The sequence below is a fragment of the Haliotis asinina genome, chromosome 11 (genome assembly GCF_037392515.1).
Source record: "Haliotis asinina isolate JCU_RB_2024 chromosome 11, JCU_Hal_asi_v2, whole genome shotgun sequence".
Lineage (NCBI taxonomy): Eukaryota > Metazoa > Mollusca > Gastropoda > Lepetellida > Haliotidae > Haliotis > Haliotis asinina.
The window spans coordinates 22,800,794-22,825,505 of record NC_090290.1 but is presented as its reverse complement, the minus strand read 5'-3'; the positions used below and the strand labels follow the sequence as shown (position 1 = coordinate 22,825,505).

General features: G+C 42.0%; 2 protein-coding genes across 2 annotated transcripts in view; one reads left to right on the top strand and one right to left on the bottom strand.

Moving 5' to 3' along the window:
* LOC137256533 (RISC-loading complex subunit tarbp2-like) overlaps window positions 1-24,712 on the bottom strand; it is a 582,560-nt gene that overhangs the window by 368,725 nt on the left and 189,123 nt on the right. The window lies entirely within an intron of this gene.
* Window positions 6,247-24,712, top strand: part of LOC137255667 (integrin beta-PS-like) — a 44,795-nt gene continuing 26,329 nt past the window's right edge. The window contains exon 1 of the mRNA XM_067793146.1: window positions 6,247-6,427. The gene's annotated coding sequence lies outside the window, so the exon portion shown is untranslated. The remainder of the gene's footprint in view (window positions 6,428-24,712) is intronic.

Here is a 24,712-nt window from a genome sequence, read left to right as displayed (position 1 = left end):
TTGCTAAAACTAAACTCACTCACTCGATCACCCTCTATCTGGACGCAAGACAATGCATCTGGCTTCATTAATAATGAAAATATCGCTGTCACCAACATGATTCATTTAGATCCATCAGAGTAAATCGGAATGCCATTTATCGATTTGGATATTGGATAGTGTCATCGCTGAGTTTTTGGTTTGACAAGAGGCTTACCTGTAAAGCACGCATGCACTCAGCATTCAGCAATATTCCGGTAGTATGACGGCTGTCTGGGAGTTATCGAGTCTGGACCAGGCATTCCGGTGACTGACGTCATGGGAATTGTTCTACATAACTGTGATACGACAAAATGCCTCACATTCAGTAAGTCAGCCTATCTACCCGATCCCGACAGTCGCCACCCGATAGACAAGCATGTGTTGCTGAAGTCAAATTCAAACCTGGGTCTTCACGGGTGTTGACTGGAAGGAAGGTGGGATTAACCTTCTGAGCAAAGTGCCAGTATGAAGTAGGGAAGACATCAAATTTGAAAGTGGTCGGTGAATAAATAGAGATTTTAGTAAAGTCTGTTTTCTATTTTATATAATAGCGTAGCGGTGGAATTTTCTAAATCTTTTTTTTCTTCATTGATTTCGTTCATATCTGAAACATATCTTACTCATGATATATAAAAGCAATGTATGATTGCAAAAGTTTTTCTTTTCGTTGTCCTAATGGTCCTAACGGGGATTCGAACCCGTTTGATGAAATGCATAGTTGTGTTCTCTAAAGCCTTCCTTTGGTCTCGAGTAACACACTTCCGTGTTTATGTACACATCTCCAGTTTATGAGTGTTCATGTGCAACACTCAAGGCAAGACATGATGTGGTTGGATCAAAAGCTAGATTAACACTTTCTGATCATATGCATTTTTTAAGCAAACAGTTACTTTTAAAATGAAACGGAGATTCAGAGGAAATCTATATGTTCCCCATTTGAGGTTTTAACGTCCCAGAAAGTGTTTGGCAGATATGAAGTAACTCCGTTATTCAGGCTAACAGAAGACCAATAAAATTATATTCAGCTGGGATAAAGCACTCTAGATCAAATTTGTTAAGGGGTTGGTGTCCTTGGTAACGTATGGGGCCGCATAGGCGACCTTCTCGGATAATTCCTCTCCTTCGCAATGTTCGTGACATTGATTAAGATGATATTACTTAACAAGGAAGTGCTGCTTAGACTTCCATCAGTTTATATTGCTTTACAGGATCAAGTTCATAAATCCGACTGGACGCCACGTGTTAACGACATGCCAAAGACTCTATCTACTTCCGGCGGCACGAGCATAACGATATGTCATAGGGTGTTTTGCGCATGCATTACCTGGAAAAATCCGGTATCCCGTCACAAGGACCAACAATTTAATATTAAGCCTGTGTACAGAACATTTTTTAAAACAGATGCGAAATTATTTTAAAGCTTTTTCTGCTTCAAAAAAAGAAAGAGAAAACAGTCTCAGACACTAAGAGAACTTTTCCTTGGCACAAATATGATAAAACTGACTGTAAATTCTGCAAGATTTTGAACACCAGGGACCCAAGCTCACACCTTACGGCCTAAAATGGCACAACTCGCCGGCCATAGAGTGACCATGTACCATCAGCTGTCACATGGCACATTCATAACGTGTCGTGTGTTTGAATGTTTCGTCTGTATAACCTAAACTCGTTTTAAACTCTATTTACCGGATTTCCACAATGATGTATTTTGAGGTCAACTTTTAATGTTGAACCTGATGGTGCTTACCTTTAAGCGCGTGTCACCCGTGATGGTCCTGGGGTAGAATAGGCCTTCAACAGCCCATGCTTGCCATAAAAGGCGACTAGGCTTGTCGTAAGAGGCGACTAACGGGATCGGGTAGTCAGGCTCGCTGACTTGGTTGATACATGTCATTGGTTCCCAATTGCGCAGATCATCGATCTGTTGTTGATCACTGGATTGTCTGGTCCAGACTCGATTATTTACAGACCGTCGCCATATAGCTTGAATATTGCTGAGTGTGGCGTAAAACTAAACTCTCTCACTCACTTGAGCGCGTGTACATGGACATGTTTGTATAATCTAATGGACGTTTTACTGGTTTGTATATGATCAAATGCGACATTCCATTGGACAAAGGCCTCTCCCTCTGCTTTGATGAATACGTACAGTGAAGTATATGATTTATGTTATGATTAAATTGATAACCTAATACCAGCAAATAAGATTTCAGTTTAATCTGATCCCGTGGTTCTCGTTGCCATATGTCAGCGTCTGCATCAAACGGATGTTTGGATACTGAATGCGTTTAACCGTCACCATGGTAACCTATGCTACTTTCAGCGTGCAACTATTTTCACTCAAGGGCGATTGGATAGCCTTGTGGTTAAAGCCTTTGCTCGTCACGCCTTAGACTCGGTTCGATTCCGCACATGGGCACATTGTGTGAAGGTCTTCTGGTCTTCCCTCGTGACATATCTGGAACATTTCTGAAAGAGGCGTAAAATCATACTCACTCACTAGCCTTGCTTATCATATACCACACATCCAACAGGTTAAAGAGCTTCCACAAATGGAAGGTTGTGTTTTGCAATTCCCACTAGCAGATTTCAAAATGACCGTTTGCCCGTAGGTTTGTGGCAGCTAGAACTCATGTTGGGTCAGTAGATTCGGTATTTACGTGGTTATTATGATCTGGGCCCCATTCCTCAAAGCCACCTTAGTGCTATGACTGTCGTAAGTTTATGTTAAAGTATGGGAGTTACGATCACCTTAATTAGCGCTACGATCGCTTTGAGGAACGATGCCCTGGTCTGTATTTACGTGTCGAGTCCCATTCACAGAGAACTGCATTGTTTTTAATTAGGGACCTGCTGCTTCCAAAGTATAATTCGTAATTATCCCGGACACCTTGCACGGATTCAATCACTCGATTCACGTCCAACCAACCAACCAAACGCAGCATATTGATAATATTCAGCAGTCGTCTATGTTTATATAAGTCAGTGAATGAGTTTAGTTTTACGTCGCTTTTAAAAAATATTCCAGCCAGGTTGGTTGACTGTTGTTTGACGTAGCATTCAACAATATTCCAGCTATTTGTTAGTAATCAGATCTGCACCACACAGATACGGTGCAAAGTGTCAACCAAGTCGGCGAGTCGAGCCATCAGATCCCGTTAGTCTTCTTGCGACTAGTATCCGGATTGCTGGAGACCAATTGTAATCCGGTCTCACAGCTGGAGACACCAGAAATATTCCCCACACATTGTACCCATGCGGGAATCGAACCCGGATCTTCGACTTGATGAGCGAAATCTTTAAACATAAGTCTACCTTTCCAACTCCCATGCTTATAGAATATCATAATATAATAATGATAATAATTATAATGTACTCAGTATATAATCATATATGTGTATAAAACTGTCGTGTATGTACCTGAATTATAACTAAAAACTCGGTTTAATGTTGAGTTGATTAACTGAATTTTTAAAAATTAATTTCTTTATTCTACATCTTGTATAACTGGTCGAGACTGTAATGTATAATATGTCTGTGAATCAACAAACAAACAAGCTACATCTATGGGGAAACAGCCATGTTTGGGAGTGGTGACTGGACTCATGTTTCCTGACATTACTTACTGCAGGGTCAATTGTAGCAGCAATGTCGTGAAGTTGCATTAAGGTCTCCACGCGCAAGGGGCTTTAATTCAATGTACTCGCTGCTCATTTGGCATTGTGTGACTTGTTTTTGTCATGCACCTTATAGGCTTTCACACCACCCACATGTCGTTCTTCTTAGCCCGTATGGCGACGCTTATATTGTCGCTGTGACAGAGCTGACCCTTGAATCATAAACTTTATACAGCCCCATGCCCCTCCTGAATTCCTCTACCTAGGGCGCGGGCATGGCTTCTTTCGAGTTGGACTAGGGACGCGCGGCGTATTGTTTTGAAGTTCCCTATCAAGAGTCAACGCAGTTTAATGGCGTGTTGTTTGGATATAAGTAACATTGATAAGGATTTTGTCACTGGTGGGTAAATTTAGCTGTCGGTTGAGCTCTTTTTCTCAGTAAATGAACATACACCTCATTGCGAGCCTGTTATTGCATGCTGTATTTAACGTTCAAATAAATCTCCTCAGTTAGTTAGTGATTTGAGATCGACCCGCTTAGCGTGTCCGCCGATAATGGGAGGAATATTCAATATGTCTGTCTTATAGACAGTTACCACTTGGGTGAGTCTCTCTATATGCAAATTATGCAGTGTGCCAAACAGTCACTGGCCCGGTATCCCGTTACTAGCAAAAATGAAGTTGGGCTAAAAATAATCCCCACTGTCGCAGGGGCTAGTGAATTTTCATTGGGTCACTCTTTTTTACTTCATAAGTTATAACACACTTTTAAATCATGCATCAGTATGGCCTGATGAAAGTGTTCATCATAATAGCAGCTTTAGTGTTCATCATAATAGTAGCTTTAGTGTTCATCATAATAGTAGCTTTAGTGCCCATCATAATAGTAGCTTTAGTGTTCATCATAATAGTAGCTTTAGTGTTCATCATAATAGTAGCTTTAGTGTTCATCATAATAGTAGCTTTAGTGCCCATCATAATAGTAGCTTTAGTGCCCATCATAATAGTAGCTTTAGTGCCCATCATAATAGTAGCTTTAGTGTTCATCATAATAGTAGCTTTAGTGTTCATCATAATAGTAGCTTTAGTGTTCATCATAATAGTAGCTTTAGTGCCCATCATAATAGTAGCTTTAGTGTTCATCATAATAGTAGCTTTAGTGTTCATCATAATAGTAGCTTTAGTGTTCATCATAATAGTAGCTTTAGTGTTCATCATAATAGTAGCTTTAGTGCCCATCATAATAGTAGCTTTAGTGTTCATCATAATAGTAGCTTTAGTGTTCATCATAATAGTAGCTTTAGTGTTCATCATAATAGTAGCTTTAGTGTTCATCATAATAGCATCTTTAATATGAAACCCATGTCCATATTAAAATGTCGGACTCGTGAATTACGTGTGGGCTAGTAACTATCAAGCATAGCTAGCCCGGCTCGTTTGAAACTTTTAAAAACTATTCTCCCACTGTTCTGGGGTAAATAAAAAAATAACTTATTTTTTATGCTCAAAAAGAACCCCAGTGAGATCAGAGACTCTAAACCTGACTTATATAGACTCCGTGTGGAAGGGAACCTAATGTGGTTCAGGTACTGTGAGACAGGGTAAGAGCAAGTCACTGTACCTGAGGTGATATGCCCGTAAGGTGAAATCAACATCCGCCGATGGCGGCAAGTAGATCACTTGGAGATTTTTTTTTCAGCCATTAGCAGTCTTCCACGTGTATATAATCAAAATTATTTAGCACACTGATAAACATTGTTGGTGCAAATACGAAACTACAACTTTATGAATTACAACTTCTTGTTTATTACGTTGAGCGATGTTTCGTTGTAGATTCTTACATCGTTATCAAGCTGAATGTGAATACAACCAAACAGGCAGAAGCTTTATATACAAGTTATGTGACGACAACAGCGGATTAACATTAACAACAGCATGCTACATAAACAAGAGGTTGTAATCCATAAAGTTGTATGTTTCATTTTTCACTCACCAACCTCTAGAATGCCCATTAAACATGTGGAGCAAATACACTGAATGCACTGAATTTGCATATCAGTGTCTGTGCATTGAAGAATAAGTATTTTTAAAATCGCAAGAGAATGTTGGTAACTCAACTGTGAGAATGTGGTGATGTCAAACTAAAGATCGTAAATGGGATGAATCTTAGATTCAAATCAACTTCCAGCACATCCTCACACAGCTAAGGGACGCAATTCCACAAACAAATATTCAGACAGGATTTTTAAATAATCGCTGCTGCGTTACTACTTTAGTGACACCTACAAGTAATGGTAGGTCCTCACAAACCAATAATAATGGTGGAGATCCAGTCGTATACAAAGAACGTATCCAGCACTACAACGGGGCGCAACTTTTCTTGGAAATTTCTTCGCTAATCTTGGTATAACGTCGTCCTTCCTTTACGCGCCACTACCGTCGTACACTTCTGCTTTATCCTAAGTAATGAGCCAGGTTTCAATGAAGCAGACAATAACAATATAAAATTGAGCTTAACTTGCCCTGTAACATCTGCATTATCAACACCTCACGTCTGGTGACATATCGACCACGGTAAACAGAAACGCGAGTTTTACACGAACTATGCACCCGCACAACGTTACGCTCCATTTCCCGGAGCTTTGAGAGCGAGGCGTCCTTCTATTCCGCGACCAACGCACATGTGTATATACAAAACTATCACCAAAATCGTGGATTCTGATTGTCTTTTTGACATTTGTGTGTAATTTGCTGTTGGATTTTACCGTTGACTGAGAGTGGCAGATAAGGTAAGAACGTTTTACACTGACTGGGCCACATCTCACACGGGGCCTGCATCGTATTCCACAGGTGTTGCGAATATCTACCTGTACTCTAGCATAGAGTCATATCACATACAAACACACTAGGCTGGCCTTGTGGACAACTCGGGTAAATAGCCTGACTATTTGAGCGTGTGTCTCCTTACACCCGTCACTCTATGCTGAAATATTGCTGATATGCGAATCATCATAATGGTTCATCTGGTCAGCCGTCAAGTCGACTTAACGAATCTTAGATGAACCGCTGGTCGATATCCCCGACAGACTTTAAACATGAATTACTATAACGACTTAAAGAGGACAAGTAATTTGCAACACCTTCCGCCTTGGCGAAATATTGGCTTTGCTCACTGCTGATTTTATTCAAGTATTCACAGTCAGTGTGACCTACATTAGTTTCACCTGGTGTACATGTGACTGGCATATAATGTTTTATTAATATTATATCCGCATGTGCATGTGGCGGTATACATTCTCAGTCATAGTCACTGTCTGTCTCACAGTCTCGATCACAGTTTCAGCCCCCGAATCATATACTTCCCAAACGCTAGCCCCCAATGTTAATATGAAAGGCGTGAGATTGTTCCTGAATATCCCATATCACTGATATTCCTCTTCATTTGAAATTTTGTTTAATTTTATCAATCTTATACATTTTCATAATACGAGTGTGATGCAAATTGTAAATTATCCAGTCGTCATGGTGAATTGTTATCTCAAAATGTAGTATATAACTTTTCGCTTGCAATCGTTGTAATCTTTTAAAATAAACGAAATTAAGTTATATTGACTTAACGTTCGTCTATGACTGCCCACGCAAACGTCTGTTTACCCTAGAACACGTCTTGCAGGTTTGTGTCGACAGACATACATACTTGGTTTACCCCTGACCTTGCACTGTGTTCATATGCGTTTATTAACCCAGACTGGGTAAGACGTGCACCTTCTGTTGAACTGATGCTTTAATTCTGTCGTCGCATCAAGTACGCCTGCCCATACAGCTGTCGATATGCAATGTATATATTTTTCTGACTTTACTGTTAATCTTTAAACTGTTCAAGGTTTACCCTTCTTCCTGACTCATACTCAAGAGTTTATTATGCAATTGCTAAGCTGGTGACGCAGTTAACGTGTGGTGTAGGAAAGACGTTGTATATATACACCTGGAAATTAATCAAGCAACACCCCAATTTTTTCTATTGGAGCAACTTTGAAGTGTTCTGACAATCAAAATATGCCGGGTTGATATAGTTTGACACTTTTTTATTCAACAGACGATCTCTGACAAACAACTTAAAGGGAAAAAGTATCAAGACTTTGCTTTATTGCAACGAAATCCAAATTCTTAAAACTGTCTTAAATTCATGAAAAAATGGACACAATTTACTATTCATCCACAGACGTTGTTGTCAGGTGTATTAACACAAATGTCACATGGAAAGAAAGAACAGTCATCTGAGAGTCTGCACACCGACTTTCATCAATATCTAGTGTGTCCTCCCTGCGCACGCACCACCGATTCCAGACGCCTCCTCATTCCTTGGATGAGTCTCCGGATCTGATTCTGGGGGATCCTGTTCCACTCCTCATGCAGGGCAGCCGTCAATTCGTTGAGATTATGGACTGGTGGGTCTCTCTGCCTCACACGACGGCCAATAAAGTCCCACAAATGTTCAATGGGGTTGAGGTCAGGGCTCATGGCAGGCCATGGAATTCTGTCAATTGCATTTTGCCGCAAAAAATCATTTACAGCATGCGCCCTGTGAGGTCTAGCATTGTCGTCCATAAATATGGGTCTCGTTGCCAGAGGATGGTTCTCAAAATGAGGTACCACAGCCCTGTCAAGAACCTCCTGTTGGTAACGAACACCGTTAAGGTTGCCACGGATGGTAATGATATCCAACTTGCAGTTCATGGAAATGCACCCCCATACCATAACGGAACCTCCCCCAAAGGCCACAGTCTCCTGGATGTTCCGTGGAGCCATTGCTGTGTTCCTCTGCCTCCAGACCCGAGTACGACCGTCCACCATGTGCAGCAAGAACCGGCTCTCATCTGAGAAATGGACCTTCCTCCCAGAGGCAATGTTCCAGTGCAAACGGTCATTACACCAGGCCAGTCGGGCTGCCTTATGGGCTGGAGACAGTCTGGGTCGCTTGATTGGCCTCCTTGCCCGGTATCCTGCAGCTTTCAGACGATTCCGAACAGTCCTGTTCGAGATGGGTCTCCCTGGAAGCCACTCCTGTCTCAACCGAGAGCTCGAGTCGAAGGACCTGCGCCGTACAAGTCTCAGTAAAGCTCTGTCCTCCCGGACTGTGGTCTTCCTGGGTCTTCCTGGTCTAGGCAGGTCTTTAACTTCATTAGTGGCCCGGTATTTTTTCAAAAGTTTTGAAATTATGGAATGATGTCGTCCGATTTGAGTCCCGATTTGTCTTAGAGACATACCAGCATTCCTCATGCCGATTATTTGCCAACGAGTGGCCTCTGATAATTTCCTACGTGCCATGACATTGAAATGAATGAAAAACCGAATGCAATCGACAACCTGCGCTTGTAAACACCCCAGGGAAAAAGTGCATTTTTCGAAAGTTGAGGTTAAAGCAATGCACGTGCGCTGTGCAAGCTTCACGCGCGTCATATCAACCCATGAAAAGCTCATGCTGTATGTCAATACATCAAAATTGAATAATCAATCATCAAAATTACTTCGTTAAACTTTGTTAAGTTTTTATGTGTCTTTGAATTTGGTGTTGCTTAATTAATTTCCATATGTATATTTGTTTTATGCCTCTGTTCATGATCGGACTGTTCCAAGTTTATCCTCCCACCTGTCTTAAACCTCGTGACTTCAACATGCAGTTGCTACACTGGTGACACTGTTAACGTCAGGTATAGGAAAGACTGTTCCAAGTTTATCGTTCTTCCTCTCTTCTATCTCGTGACTTTAATAGGGAGTAGCTAAACTAGTGACACAGTTCACGCACGGTTGCTCCACCTCTGAGTTCACGACACACGCACCTTAATATCGTTAAGGCAAGTGTCACTCAGACTTGACGTGAATGAACTGGTATGATGAGACAGTTTATACTCCCTTAGGTTGTAATTATTTCAGAAATGATGGAAGGATCTATGCAGTTGTTAGGCAGATTATCAAATGCTTTCGCTGGAGTGAACATTCGACATCGTTTCCTTTCATATTATGAAGTACGGTTATTTGTGTAAAAGGGGTTGATGCTGAGGCTAAATTGAAACTCTTATTTCTTATATTTGAATGTAAGATCCATTGACGTCTGTGATGGTGTAAAGATATGGTCAGTATAGGTTAATGGAGACAGTGAATCAAACGTCAGTTAATTGCTCACGACCATCTACCCAGAAGTCCGTAAAACCGACAACTGATTCTGCCACCCTATTTTTTTAAAAGTGTGTCCTAAGTAAACATGGTGTTGACAATGGTAGCTGTTTCCAGCAGAGACCATGAAATATGGTTTCAGATGACAGTCACGAAGACATATCTTAGTGGCATTACTTTCTGTCGTTGTAACTTTAAAAATATGACATGCAAATATGTCCTTTTTACGACGTCCGTTTGAAGATTGTAGTAGATACATCAGAGACCACATAATAAAGATCTCCATATGATAGCTATGGTCTCTGGTTACAGAGACGTTTGAACAATTTGACTGTACTGTCAATGACATACCAGCGAGAAGGCTAACATATCTCTCGGTATGTATGTGCAGCGGAGCGTGTGATTGGTTTGAATGGAGATTTGTCAGAGCCGCTATTGTATGTCGTGTGTCAACATTCGGCTATTATATCACAGTCCGGTCAGTGCCCTCTCGGACCTGGTGTCGTAACCCGGTCGGTTATCAAGGAGATTACTTGGGCGCGTGTGGTATGTGGCATGTTCTCCGTGCTCAGAGGAAACGGGCTACAGGTCACGTACGTGAACCGAAAGAAAACAGAGGGGTTGTGTAGCCATTCTTGCAATAATAGCTGAAACGTTTTATCGTCATTTAGCGCGTGGTATGCAAATGTAACCTCGCAACCTTTGACATGTTGGACCTGAATGAAGGACACTGTGTATGGTGATTTGTGGGTGTGGCATTGGCGGGTTCTAACCTCCTATCAGCCTATCGTGGTTTTGGGTATCTCCTGACTCTTTGGGGCGTTATTTGCTTTCTGGGTCTCTCTGGCGTCAACGTCATCTCATTGTCATCTCACACAGACGACAACACCGTTTCAGAGACTCTTGAACGTCAGCATTATTTCATGAGGTCAACGTCGTTTCGGAGTCCCTAAGCCGTCAACATCATCTCACTCTATACGACGACAACGTCATTTCAGAGTCCCTCTGACGCCAGAGTCACCTCACTCTCTCAGGCGTCAAAGTCATCTCACTCTCTCAGACGTCATGTCAGAATCTACCAGGCGTCAAAGTCATCTCACTCTCTCAGACGTCATGTCAGAATCTACCAGACGTCAGAGTCGCCTCACTCTCTCTTACGTCATGTCAGAATCTACCAGACGTCAGAATCACCTCACTCCCTCAGACGTCATGTCAGAATCTACCAGACGTCAGAGTCGCCTCACTCTGACGTCATGTCAGAATCTACCAGACGTCAGAGTCACCTCACTCCCTCAGACGTCATGTCAGAATCTACCAGACGTCAGGGCCACCTCACTTTCCCTGACGCCATATCAGAATCTACCAGACGTTAGAGTCACCTCACTTTCCTTGACGTCATATCAGAATCTACCAGACGTCAGAATCACCTCACTTTCTGAGACGTCATGTCAGAATCTACCAGACGTCAAAATCACCTCACTCTCTGAGGCGTCATGTCAGAATCTACCAGACGTCAGGGCCACCTCACTTTCCGTGACGTCATATCAGAATCTACCAGACGTTAGAGTCACCTCACTTTCCTTGACGTCATATCAGAATCTACCAGACGTTAGAGACACCTCACTTTCCCTGACGTCATATCAGAATCTACCAGACGTCAGAGTCACCTCACTTTCCCAGACGTCATATCAAAATCTACCAGACGACAGTGTCACATCAGTGTCTCTGACGTCACCATCATGCAGAGTCTTTAGGACGTCAACATCATCTCACTCTCTAAGACGACGTCATTAGAGGGTCTGCTAGACGTAAGCGTCATCTCATTCTTCTTGACGTCAGCGTCATCATTCAGTCTACTAGGCGAAAAGGTTAACGCTCTCTCTCTCTCTCTCTCTCTCTCTTTCTCTCTCTCTCTTCAGAGTCTACTGGACGTAAGCGTCGTCTAACTCTCTCTGACGTCAGTGACATTCAGAGTCTCTCTTACATTAGCGTCATCTCACTCTTCCAGACGCCCTGCCCAAGACTGATCGCAAAAACGTCGACTAGTTGGATGTGAGATTATCATGGGTGGCTGTAGTCTAGCTGCTATGTTTAGAAAGCCAACATTACACGTATCCATAGATCGGCTTCAGGCGGTCGTCACGAAGGCATTGTATGCAGTAATCACCTTGTCTCTTTTACTACTGTACGACAAACCTATAACGACAGTGTCGGCAGTTACAAGAAGATCACGTCATATGTCCTTCAAGTCCAGTACACAATCTATTCAAGTAACCCGCAGTCAGACCTTCAGGCAAGGCATTCTTAATCAGTAATTAGGTATTCCTGTCCTTCAGTAGTTAAGATACGTTACCCGGGTAACCTGTCCATCAGTATCTTACTGGGATGATTGTTCCTACTGCCAGTTGTCGGAATCTCACCGTCTCTGATAAAGCCACAGGTGATCGATAATCCTCATTTCGTTTAGAACTGCAGGTAGGTTAGGTCAAGGTGAGGTCAACCAGATCGTATCGCACACCTTGTATCAGTGTTTCAATAGACAAGTGTAAGTATACGTGGTTTATGTCATGTCCAGATCAACATCAGTATCGTATACACTTACATTACCAACATGGCCGTCAACGGCTTGTGATTCTCCTTTAATGTGTCATTACCTATTGATGCTGGCCGGATCGAACGTTTTGTGTGTGGACAGGGTTGTAGTGTTGTGTACAACATGGATTTTATTGGAGTAGGAGCCACACGCACACGAACACACAACTAGGCATATAGACACAGTAATGAATCAAGGAAACTTTGCACTGGTAAATATATAGACAGAATAATGAATCAGGACACACGCAGGTAAATATATACTCAGAATATGAATCAGGACACCAACACTCAGGCTGGGTAGATATATGGACAGGATATGAATCAAGACAGTCACACACACGTGAATATATAGACACAATAATGAATCGGGACACCCACACAGGTAAATATGTAGACAGATGAATATTTTGAATAGTGAAGAAACATGAAATCCACATACCGATACACTCACACACAGGTGGACATAGAGACACACACACTGACAAACACTCACACACACCGGAAGAGGAGCATACAAAAGTCCGCTCAGCTATAAATAGAGACATTAAGAGACATAGATACAATATGTGTAATATACATGGAAATGTGTATAACTATGCTCTGCAACTGAACACATGAAGGAAAGGACACATACATGTACACGTACACACGCGCATACAGTCAGACTCAGACAGAGGCAAATATACTCAGTATTGCTGGGCCCTATTGTATGGGTGCTACTCGATGATGTTTACCCAAGCTTCCCGGTATGTGATGTGGTCAGTGACGACTAATTATGCATTCACGTTATCTCCCCTCTGGGTAATCCGGGACGACCCAGCCCTGGACGAGGATAGTAGAGTCGAGGGGATAAGAGCAGTGCAAATACAGCCCTTCCCGGTCAAGTGTCTGTAATCGCGACAGGTTAACAGCACTGGCCCCACGTTAAAATTATTTGCAGAACATTATCGCTAGCCTTAGGTTTTGGATTTTGGGTTTTCTTTGGTTGTTGTTGTTGCTGCTGCTGCTGTTGTTGTTGCTGTTGTTGTTGTTGTTGTTATTGTTGTTCTTTTTGTTGTTGCTGCTGCTGCTTCAAGAGGTTGGGGATGGGTGATCGTGGAAACAACAAACCACAAGTATACATAAGTACAAAGAAATACACAGATATTACCATGTCTGTGGACTTTATCATAATCTATTATTGCGCTAAAAGCCGCAATCAAGCCATAAAAGCATTAAGTCATGATCTAGTCTAATGTTGTTGATCCGTGTATAAAAACATGAGAAGGAACGTTTCTGTTAGCAAAATGCAATTATTTTGAAGAAATATTTCCACGGCAGTGTGTTTAGAAATCATTTGTTCCATCACGTAGATACGGTTAAATTCGTCTACTGTATCAGTGATGTGTCGGGCAGAAGCGTTATATATGGGTAGAGACTATATGGTCTCTGATATGGGGATGGGAGTGTCATTGTCGGTTAATGAATTGATGTACTTGTTACCGTTAAGTTGAACAATGTGGGATTGGATTCCAAGCCACAATCTAGAAGGAACTAATAATAGGTCACGCGGCCCTTTAACTATGAAACGTATGGGACAGGTATCAGGTATACTTAGTTTTCGGGGTTTTTTCAGATCCTGCGAAAAAACCTGGGAGGTATAATACATCAGAGCAAGGGCCATTTTTGTTTGTTTGTTTTCTAAATTTATTATTAGTAAAAGGGACTGCATTTACAGCGAATGAGTTTCCTTGCCACACTTCACACTTGATAGTCTCGTTAAGTTTACATTTCCAGGGAGAGTTAGCATGGGCTAATCTTGTGTACACGCTGTGACGTCACTGTGAGGCACGTGGGTTCATTGTTGTGGCGTCACTCCGTCCACAGTGTCAATCTACTGGACCAGATGATGCTCTCCGGACACGCTCAGTTCAAACAGACCCGGCTATCCTGTGGTCTGTGTAGGGGATAATGAAACCATCCCTTCGCCCAAGACCCGGCTTCAACCAGCGAGCGGGTCCACAAAGCAATCCTAGTGCTAAGCAAAGACCCGGCTTCAATCAGCGAGCATGTCCACAAAACAATCTTAGTGCTAAGCAAAGACCCGGCTTCAACCAGCGAGCATGTCCACAAAACAATCTTAAGCTTAGTGCTAAGCAAAGACCCGGCTTCAACCAGCGAGCACGTCCACAAAACAATCTTAGTGTTAAGCAAAGACCCGGCTTCAATGAGCGAGCGTGTCCACAAAACAATCTTAGTGCTAAGCAAAGACCCGCGTCCACTGGTACTAGGTCCATGGGTCCATTTTAGCACTAGGCAAAGACGACACGTCCACAAAGCGAGCTCACCGCTAAGGGAAGACCCAGGTAAGCAAAGCGAGCGTAACTCGTACAAAGTTAAGACCCGGGTCCATCTTAGCACTGAGCAAAGGCGACGGGTCCACAAAGCGAAATTAGCGCTAAGCGAAGACGAGTGCAGCTTTTAGTTATACATCACAGACGCAGGCCATTACTTACACGATAGTTTTTGTTAAATTGAACCCATGACACATATCACCAAAGCCAATATCAGTCGTAACCTTCCCAACTTCCCACTTACACCTACGTCAATAGTTGTGCCTCAATCGCTTTGTGCAAATGAACCCAGCTTTCCAATCTCAACGCGGGTTGTACTGCGAACGCATCTCGTGTGCGTGACAAACAACATCGAAGTAGGGCTTTAACAGAAGCACTTAGCTCCCATATCATGTATTTCAATATCTGCTGAAACGGCGGCTCCCCGGCCTCATCGATGCTGCTTTTAGCCAACATTGTGCGCAGCACTGGGGAGTCCATGAGTGACCGAGGGGGAATCTGAGTGATATTGTTGTGTCCACTCGGTCACAATGATTTATTTTGGGACTTTGCATCAGTAATATATCCCAGTCCCTGACGTTTCACGGGCTTCGTCGGATAATTGAGGTCAGAGGGCTCATAGATAGACTAACGCCTAGTCTCGGAATTTATATAAATTTAGTAGTAACAAATATATCCATTTAATTTGAAAAGGAGACCCAGTCAGATGAGAAATTCAAAACGTAGCAAGAAGAGCTAGGCTGTAGGGAAAATAAATTGGTTTTGGGATTGTGAGAGAAAGTAGGTCTGTACACATCATAAAGCAGTACAGGGTTATATGCGAGGGTGCTTTTATCTGTTTCACCTGAGTGAGTTCGCCTTTATGCGTATCTCGGCAGTTTTTCGACCTTTTAGTCTTTCTCACAGTTCCTGAACCACATTATTTATAATGCTTAAGTCTTATATGAAGGTAGATTTCAACAGGTTCTTTGGGTTCCTCTTCATTTTAAAAAGAATTGTTTGTTTCTATCAAAACTAAATACCTTCAGAGACTGATAGTTAGTCTACCGACTTCCGTGCAGAGATGCCACATTCCCCCTGTCTCCGAGTGGGTCATGTATATCTATTGTTCTCCCTCCCCGAAGGGCATTGTGAAGCCCCATCCCATGAAATAGCTATAGACACAATACACTGGAACGTTATGACGTACGTTCCAAATATATTTTTAATATCTGTCATAACTCACAGACATGACGTATGGCATCGTGCATGTCATAATTGCCAGATATGACAATGGACAACGCGCATATCATAACTCACAAACATGACACGTGGACAACATGCTTGTTATAACTGACAGCCATGACACGTGGACAATCCGCATGTCATAACTCCCAAACATGACACGTGGACAACATGCATTTTATAACTGACAGACATGACACGTGGACAATCCGCATGTCATAACTCCCAAACATGACACATGGACAGCGTGCATGTTATAACTGACAGACATGACACTTGGACAGCATGCATGTCATAACTGACAGACATAACACACGGACAACGTGTCATAACTGACACGTGGACAACATGCGAGTCATAACTGAGAGAAATTAGAGTTTGTCAATTATTTTTCATCAACAAATCAAATACGAAACATTAGTGTTAGGACTGCATGTTATTGAAACCTCGCCACAGTCAGTTTCCTTCCGTACAAAAACGTCAAAGGAGAGTTCCAATGGAACTGTTTAGACATCAGTTATTACTAGCGGTTGCGTCAGTATCAGCAGACCGACTACATGGTGTGCGGCGTTGCGGTTTACTCGGGGTTAAGGCCAGGTGACTGTGACAAGTACAGTATGTTTCTATTTTCCATATATACTCATGCATGTTTCTTAGTTGTGAGTTAGGAGCGCGTCTGTCTGCTCGTTACACCGAAGACCCGGGTTCGATTCCCAGATGGGTACAGTATGTGAAGCTCATTTCTGGTGTCTCTCCATCGTGACATTGCTAAAAGCAGCCACACTCACTCACTCACTCACTCACTCGGTCCAATCCAAATGGAGCGAATAGTCTGTCAGTGAGCTAGTTTACTACTACCCTTTTCTACATGCGACGTTTCTATTCTCTTGCTGACAGGAGGCCTCGAACTGTTCAAATGTTTCCCGTTTCATGAACATGTCGGGTGAACGTATAGACTTTTCAGGGTTGGGGGTGGGGTGGGGGTCGATATCCGATGTTGTCTGATACAAAGTCTAATTGAAATACTAGTATACGTTCTGAGAATAATATGCGGTTTGTTCAGATGGGATGTGAAGAGTTGTCTCCCCTTTCCAAAGGACATAAAATACATGTAGTGTGGAAAACTGCTGTGACTCAGTTAGTGACATGCTATCAGAACCTATCGGATTGTTAGGAGGAATAGGCAACACTAGCAGTATGGGAATCATATATATACTCATCGAAACAAATAAGGGAACACATGAAAGTACAAGTGTTCCTTTATTTATTTTCAGGATTAGACTCACGGAACAATACATATCCCATGAAGAAACCTGGAAAAGAATAAAGGAACGCTTTCACTTCCGTGTTTTCCTTTATTCGCGTCTATTACTATACATGTATTAAATATTAAACATTAAATATTAGTCGCACGTCCAGACAAACAGAATAGTTTGTAGTTCATGGGTCATATAACAAAGTATATGTGTCAGGATATAACTGTTTGTAGAACCAGTTAAACGGAAGTGTTTTGTTAGTTGTGGTGCAACGGGAAGCTAATACCGGGAGCAACGTGTATTCAACTATACTCTTCAAAAAACGTAGGGAAACCTGAACTTTGAAGCAAAATGAAAACCCGTCGAGGAACGTTACAATGACATTCATCTTGTGTATGCAGCATCATTTCACGTTATCACCACACGCAAACACAATGCATGGGAAGCACGTGCACAACGTGGGAGCCTCCTACACGTGCACGGGGTGTCATTATGAATCATGACGTCTTTCAGGCAGGTCGATAAATCAATGTAGACCATTTTGTTTCCGATAATTTCCTTGCATCTGTGCATGGTCAGGGTTTTAGGGGTCAAATCACACACTAGTGATTGAAAATTGTAAACCTGAAATGTCATACTCCAGTCACCTAACAAGGGGGATAACGAACAGCTTTGCATTGAATGTGGTGATGCATTCTCAAAACATCCATTATTATTGTATCAACATTGATTCAATCCCCACATCTCCCAGTTTCGACAATCGTGCATTGAAAGTACAGTTCCCCTACTTTTTAAAGAGTATAATACCATCTAACGAGACACACAACGTTTGTGCTTTTCAGTTCAGAGGGTGTTGTTGTTACACGCGACATTGTTATTTCATCACAATATGCAATGTAAGGAGGACCTCTAAATGTGTACTTTTCACTAATTATTTCTTTTAGCAACTACCCTTTCCTCAGAATGTCCACCTTATCAAGTAGGAAAAAATGTATCACAAATTCGACATTTTCGGTCTTTTATTTATTTATTTATTTATTTATTTATTTATTTATTTATTTATTTATTTATTTATTTATAAAGAAGACAATCAGCTTTGTCAAGGTCATAGCTGCTAATTCTATTGTGGTAACTTGACACATTTCCACACACTGTGACTCTCTCGGTATTACATGTATCATGTAACAATTACCAGCAACAGAGTAGCAGCAGTAACAGCAGCAATAGTAGCCGTTCCCGAGAACGTCTCGTTCATGCGGCATTTTCTGACCTGAGGGAAACATTTTGTTATCTTGCAGTTTCGCTGAACTTGGATCGGAGGCACATCGCCCGGGAGCAATTAATTGTCTCTTTAGTGTTTTTAGTTGTTCAACTCCGCAGTTGATAGTTTATCTTGCCACACCCTGATTGTTTCCAAGACGCAAACTCAAAGACAATGAGAGTGAATCCAAACAACTCTAAAGGTCTCCCATCAACACCTGGTTAACGTCCGGACGAGTACCGGTCACAGGTGTGGGTTGTTGTGATAACCGGAACAGACCAGGCCACATTCAAATCGTGGTATTTAAATTATGGCTTGAGATCCTCACTTTTCTGCTTATTGTCACTCTCTTGAGCTGAACATCAGGAAGAAAAATTAAATATCGTTTCTTTGGTGAAGACTATGTTTATCACATTGTTAGGGGCGTCTGACTGGCAAGCCAACAATACCATTAGCCGGTACAATACTTGACGTGTGTCACACGTATGTATCGTGGGATATAGTGTGGAAAACTGCTGTGACTCAGGTAGTGACGTGCTATCAGAACCTATCGGATTGTTGGGAAGAATAGGCAACACTAGCAGTATGGGAATCATATATATACTCATAGAAACAAATAAGGGAACACATGAAAGTACAAGTGTTCCTTTATTTATTTTTCAGGATTAGACTCACGGAACAATACATATCCCATGAAGAAACCTGGAAAAGAATAAAGGAACGCTTTCACTTCCGTGTTCTCCATTATTCGCGTCTATTACTATATATAGCAAACTTTCGATTGGCGGTTAATAGTCCTCAGTAAGGGTTAAAAAATCCACAGGGCAAGTGACTTCAGGAAAGTAACTTGTCCTGACTAATTTTCCACTTGCCCTGATTTTAGGACACAGTGCTTGATGTTAATGTTTATTGGCTATTTATCGAAGAGTGATAATTTCACTCTCTACTAGCTCTATTACATGTTTATTGCGAAATTTAATAGCTTCATTGTGAGCAGATATGAAATGAAGTTCAAGGTTATTTGCAGTTTGAGACCATAAGTGGAAATTATCTAGTAGTCCACGGAGAAGCAAGATACGATTATTTGATTGCCCTAAATGAAAACTGGCTTGTCCCGGGCGTCGGGTGATGGAATTTTTTAACCCCTGCTCAATATATATACCGGCAGTCTATTTGCATCTCCAGATCATATCCGGATGCTGAATCAATGAAGATTATATGTAGACATTACAATGTATAAGATTCTGCATGTGCATTTTGTTGTTGTCAAATGACAACAGTACACCGTTTTGAAACTACCAGTCCCGTACGTAATGACAACTTTCATTGGGACTAATTTTGATTCATCAGTGACGCTATCTCTAAATTAGGGTACTGTCTGATTGATGTTGAAGTCGACTTAAAGGAGTTCTAACGGTTACTGACAATGACATTGGACAGAGCGACGAAGTTCTTTGCTTGTTGGGCTAGTGGTTACAGCGTTTGCTCGAGGATCCCGGTTTGATTCCCCACATAGGTACAATATTTGAAGCCATTTCTGGTGTCCCGAACCGTGATATTGCTGGAATATTGCTATAAGCGTTGTAAAACCATACTCACTCCCAGTAGTCCTTTTTATGTTTGACTACCAAATAGGGGGAGAGATTTCCATTAGGATTTTCAAATAGCCTGAGGCTCATACAAACCATATTAACTCTCCGCATCTCAATAACCTGCGACGTGTTAAAGCGACAGTTCAGCATCCTACACAAGATAATGGAACACATTGCCTGTTTATTTGTTGTCGTGCGAGGAGTTTAGAAGGCTGCCTGTGACCAATTTACAGTATGGCAGTAATCGTGTCGGTGTGCATCTCGTCTGTTTCACATGGGCGTGGGATAATGTGTATTACTCGTTTTAGATGAATCACAGCATCTGTAAAGAATTACCTTGTGTTTAAGTTTATTCTTGGAATTGCATGATGCATACGATAGTTCTGTCGACCTTTTGATTCCTTGCAACTTTCGGTCGTGAAATGTGAGAAATTTAATCGTTAATTTGAAAGCATGGAGAGTGAGACCTTTTAGGGCGACCAGACATATTTCGTCTCTGTCGGGTGTAGATTTCAGTTTCACAATTTCTACTTTTAATACGATGCCCTGCCTTCCTCTTTCCTACATGTTATCTCGATCGACATTTTGAGAACAGGAACTGGCTTCACTTTTCTCGTGACGATTTTATTGAACAATTCCAACAACAGTGCCGGTCCTTCAAAGCTGTTTCTTGCTTACCGGCCTCTGTTGACGGTAAAGGAGCACCACAACCTCCACCGTCATGTTCCACGACTTTACCCAAGAGGTCTGACGATTTGCGGTTAAAAGTAGCATTGAGAGGCATTACCGTTACTCAATCAATAATTCAGCATAATTAAGTAAAGGGAATTGGTCGAGTGGATCCGAATGTGCTCAGTAATATTTCCGTACTTTAAGCAAGCGTATCTTCCTCTGTCTAAAGTTTATAAGACTGCCAAATATGGTTGCAGACGGATTTCTCGCTCACTGATAACAAAAGTTGAAAAAACCTGCATGGCGATCTGATGATTTGGAGATAAAATTTACTTTAATTATAGGCGTAGAGCCGAGCACATGGATTACGGCACAAAACAAACAATTATACAGAGGAAACCAAAGTATGTGAGTAATGAGTGTATGTAGACGGGTGGTGGATGGTCTCCAGCTTGACCTTGAACTTCCAGTGATGTTTCTACAACGGATCTCGCGTGAATTACAAAAACTCACGTAACTGGCATACTTGGAAACAAAATAAGGGGCGGTTGGGTAGCCCAGTAACCAAAGCGCTCGCCCTTCACCCCGAAGACCCTGGTTCGATTCCTGGCATGCATGGGTCCATACGTGAAACCCGTAGCTTCTGTTCTTTGTGATATCATTGGTGGAATATTGCCAAAGGCGGTGTATAAAACTTATTCAGTCAATCCACGAGAGGCGGTTGGGTAGCCAAGCTCGTCAAGTCCATTTCTGGAGTCCACACCGTGACATTGCTAAAAGCGGCGTAAAACTAAACTCACTCACTCAGAATGAGATTAATAACGCCGTAGCACTGATAACCCTTTTGTTGGAATGCAGGACTCAGAACCGGCTTATTCCCAGATGGTAGTGAAAGTCCCTTACATCAGATACAACGAACAACATAACGCTAAATCCGGATCCGCTATAGTCTAGCAGGCAGGAAGCACGTAGGGAGCTTTGAAGTTTAGTTTGCTGAGGACTTCAATTAGCAGTAGTGATGAGATCTGCTTAAAGGCACGTGCAGTGCTCCCTCGATCAGGGACTTGGCTGTCCAGTCCTCAGAGACATCGATGTTCGCTGTGCGGAGTTGTGGCGTCAGGATTAACAATGTTGGATCGAATCGCGCTGATTCACCCTTTTGTTTCTGTTTAGGATTAGTAGCAACACACATGAGGACGACAGTTTCACAAATGGTTAACATATGTATTACTTCGGGTTTTGCTCCCACACCAAGCTGACACACAGACATGAAATAACGCCTAAATCTTCTCCTGTATGAAAAGAAGTGAGTTTGTTTTTACGCCGCTTTCAGCAATACTCAACCAATATCACGGCGGGAGATAGCAGAAATAGGCTTCACATTTCGTAGCCGCGTGGGGAATCAAACCAGGGTCATCGGCGTGACTAACGAACACTTTAACCAATAGGTCCCCTCCGAACCACGAGTAAGAATCGAACTGAAATCACTGAGTTACTCCATATTTGTGTTACTGCAACGGTTACCGTGTTACCGTTTAATGTTGAGTTAATGTTTCATGACAGAGGACACCTCGGTGGCCAGGTCCTGGGAGTGAGGGAGGACCGTGGTTCAGTCCCCTGGCAGAGCATTGCCTAATACTTTCTAGAATTCTAGCTGGGAGTTAATGTGTTTTGTGAAAGTGGTCCATTTCTGTTTAACTGCGGTATGGTATCGCTGAACAAGCATGTGAAAAGTACAACAGGAACATGCATGCACGTTATGTTTGTTGTTTAACGCCACACTCAGCAATAATCCAGTTACATGGTGGCATTTGCAAAATAATTGAGGACCGAATCCAGTGATCAAGAGCATGGGCATCTACCCATCTTGAATACGATGACATGTGTAAACAAAGTCAGAGAGCCTTACCACCCGATCCCTTTAGTCACACATTAAGACAAATATGGGTTGGGGAAGACCTGCTGTAACGCGAATCTTCACTGGTTATAGTGCATAAAACCCAAACCCCCCCCATATCTCATCTCAGAAGTTCACAGGGCACAATACAATCAACCTGTATCTACGTCCTCTGTTGTACCAACACATCACGTTTTCACACGATCTTAGAACCTAAAAATACGTCCTATTCCTATTATACCTTTACGCTACGCTCTTTCTAACATTCGTGTGGCATTATTCCCGTCAGAGTTGCATTATTTTGCCTAATTGAATAAGTGCTACCATATAGCCAATAACGTGGCTCGACTGTCATGCTATCAACCACTGGTTTGTTTCTATAGTTTTCGAACCGTTGTGGATTAGTTGGAATAACAATGCCGTAACGTCAACAATATGTCCTCACCATGGTTCCAATAGTCAATAGTCAACACGATTTATTCATTGCATGTCTGACAGGGGTCGTGACCAAGTGTGTACCTGCTCATATACATCGTATATATATATAAATCGGATGTCGGCAGAACACGAACGATGGAGATATATTCACCAATATGCTGCATCTATCTATTGTTTGCGTGTATATAAAGAATATTAATTTTGTAACAAGGCCATAGGCTCACGATACATCATTCATATCACGAATGTGTATCATGCAGCCAGTGGAAATCAAGACACAGGAGAGAGTCAGCAATCCTGTAAATAGTCGTCTTCTGTAAGATATTCATTCGATGCCATTAATAAGCCAGATTACCAAACGTAAGGCTACGCCTTAGGAAAACCCCCACTTTAACCCTTGAACATAAGATTCTGGCAGATCTAATGGAAGGAAACATCGAATTACTACTGCTTATACAACACCGTGTGTCGACGCTGATGTTCAGTTATCTGCCCCCAGAGCTTATTTTGCCTCTCATGTTTCAGATGATAATCTTGGATGGTTATTCTTTTCCGTTAACAGTTCGTATGCAGTTACACTGCATCGAGCTGAATGTGAGTGGAGAATCTTGTAGTGGCCAGGGTGCCGTTGTAAAAACCAACATTAGCTCTAAGACTGCCTTAAGTCTATCTTAGGTATGGGAATAACGGTCACCTTAGCCCTTAGCCTCAATGGCATCAGGGCATCAAATACCATTTTGTCTGAATTTCAATCTGACATATCACCGTTAACGGATATAGATACCCTTTATATATGTGAAGCCCTAAGTTTGGAGATGACAGGGGATCACAATAAGAACGAAAGTGGTCGTTGATTATCGGATCCTGTCATGATTTAGGGACATAACTCTGTAAATGCAACACCAGCTAGGCAGGATGCTGGCCAAACAGAGCCATGGAATTGGTGCATGCATGTAGTAAAGGTGTGTGCGGTGAATACAGGCATTACAACCGCGTGTGCCCATGGGTAATGCTGACATATGTGCATATTCCCGAAATAAACGAACAATAACAATCAGCTATGTATGCTTTCTGTGTCGTTGTCTCCACTTCATGTTGGGAATTGCATATTGATTGAACATGAAGCTGACACATTTGTCTCTATCAATCTAGATAATTGGCACTAGAATCGGTCACTGCTTGACGTCATGTGACGGATCTGTTTCTTTCTGTAGACACGGCATGGCAAGTAGACACACGTCATGGGCATAACAAAGCGGCGCATTGTGTTGTATCCGGGGAGGAGAACGGAATAGCCTGGGGGTATCTATCACGATAGCAACCTGTACATATACCTGTGTGTTGATAGCATGGAAAGAGGAACAGTAAGGAGAAACAATTCAACGCTTCTTAAATGTATGGAAGCATATTAAGACCACCGTCTGAAAAAAACGGTCTTCTACGCTAGTATTACCTTTACAAAACAAAAGTCCTTAATCTAAGTAAATAATTGCAAAAAGTTACTTCAAAGAGCATTAATTGGTGGTGAAACACTATTAGCTAATGGTGTTGACTGATGTAATAAATCATGATCTTTATTTCATCTGTACACGCCAAGTACATTGTCAAGGGAGGTGACCGGAATAGCCTGGG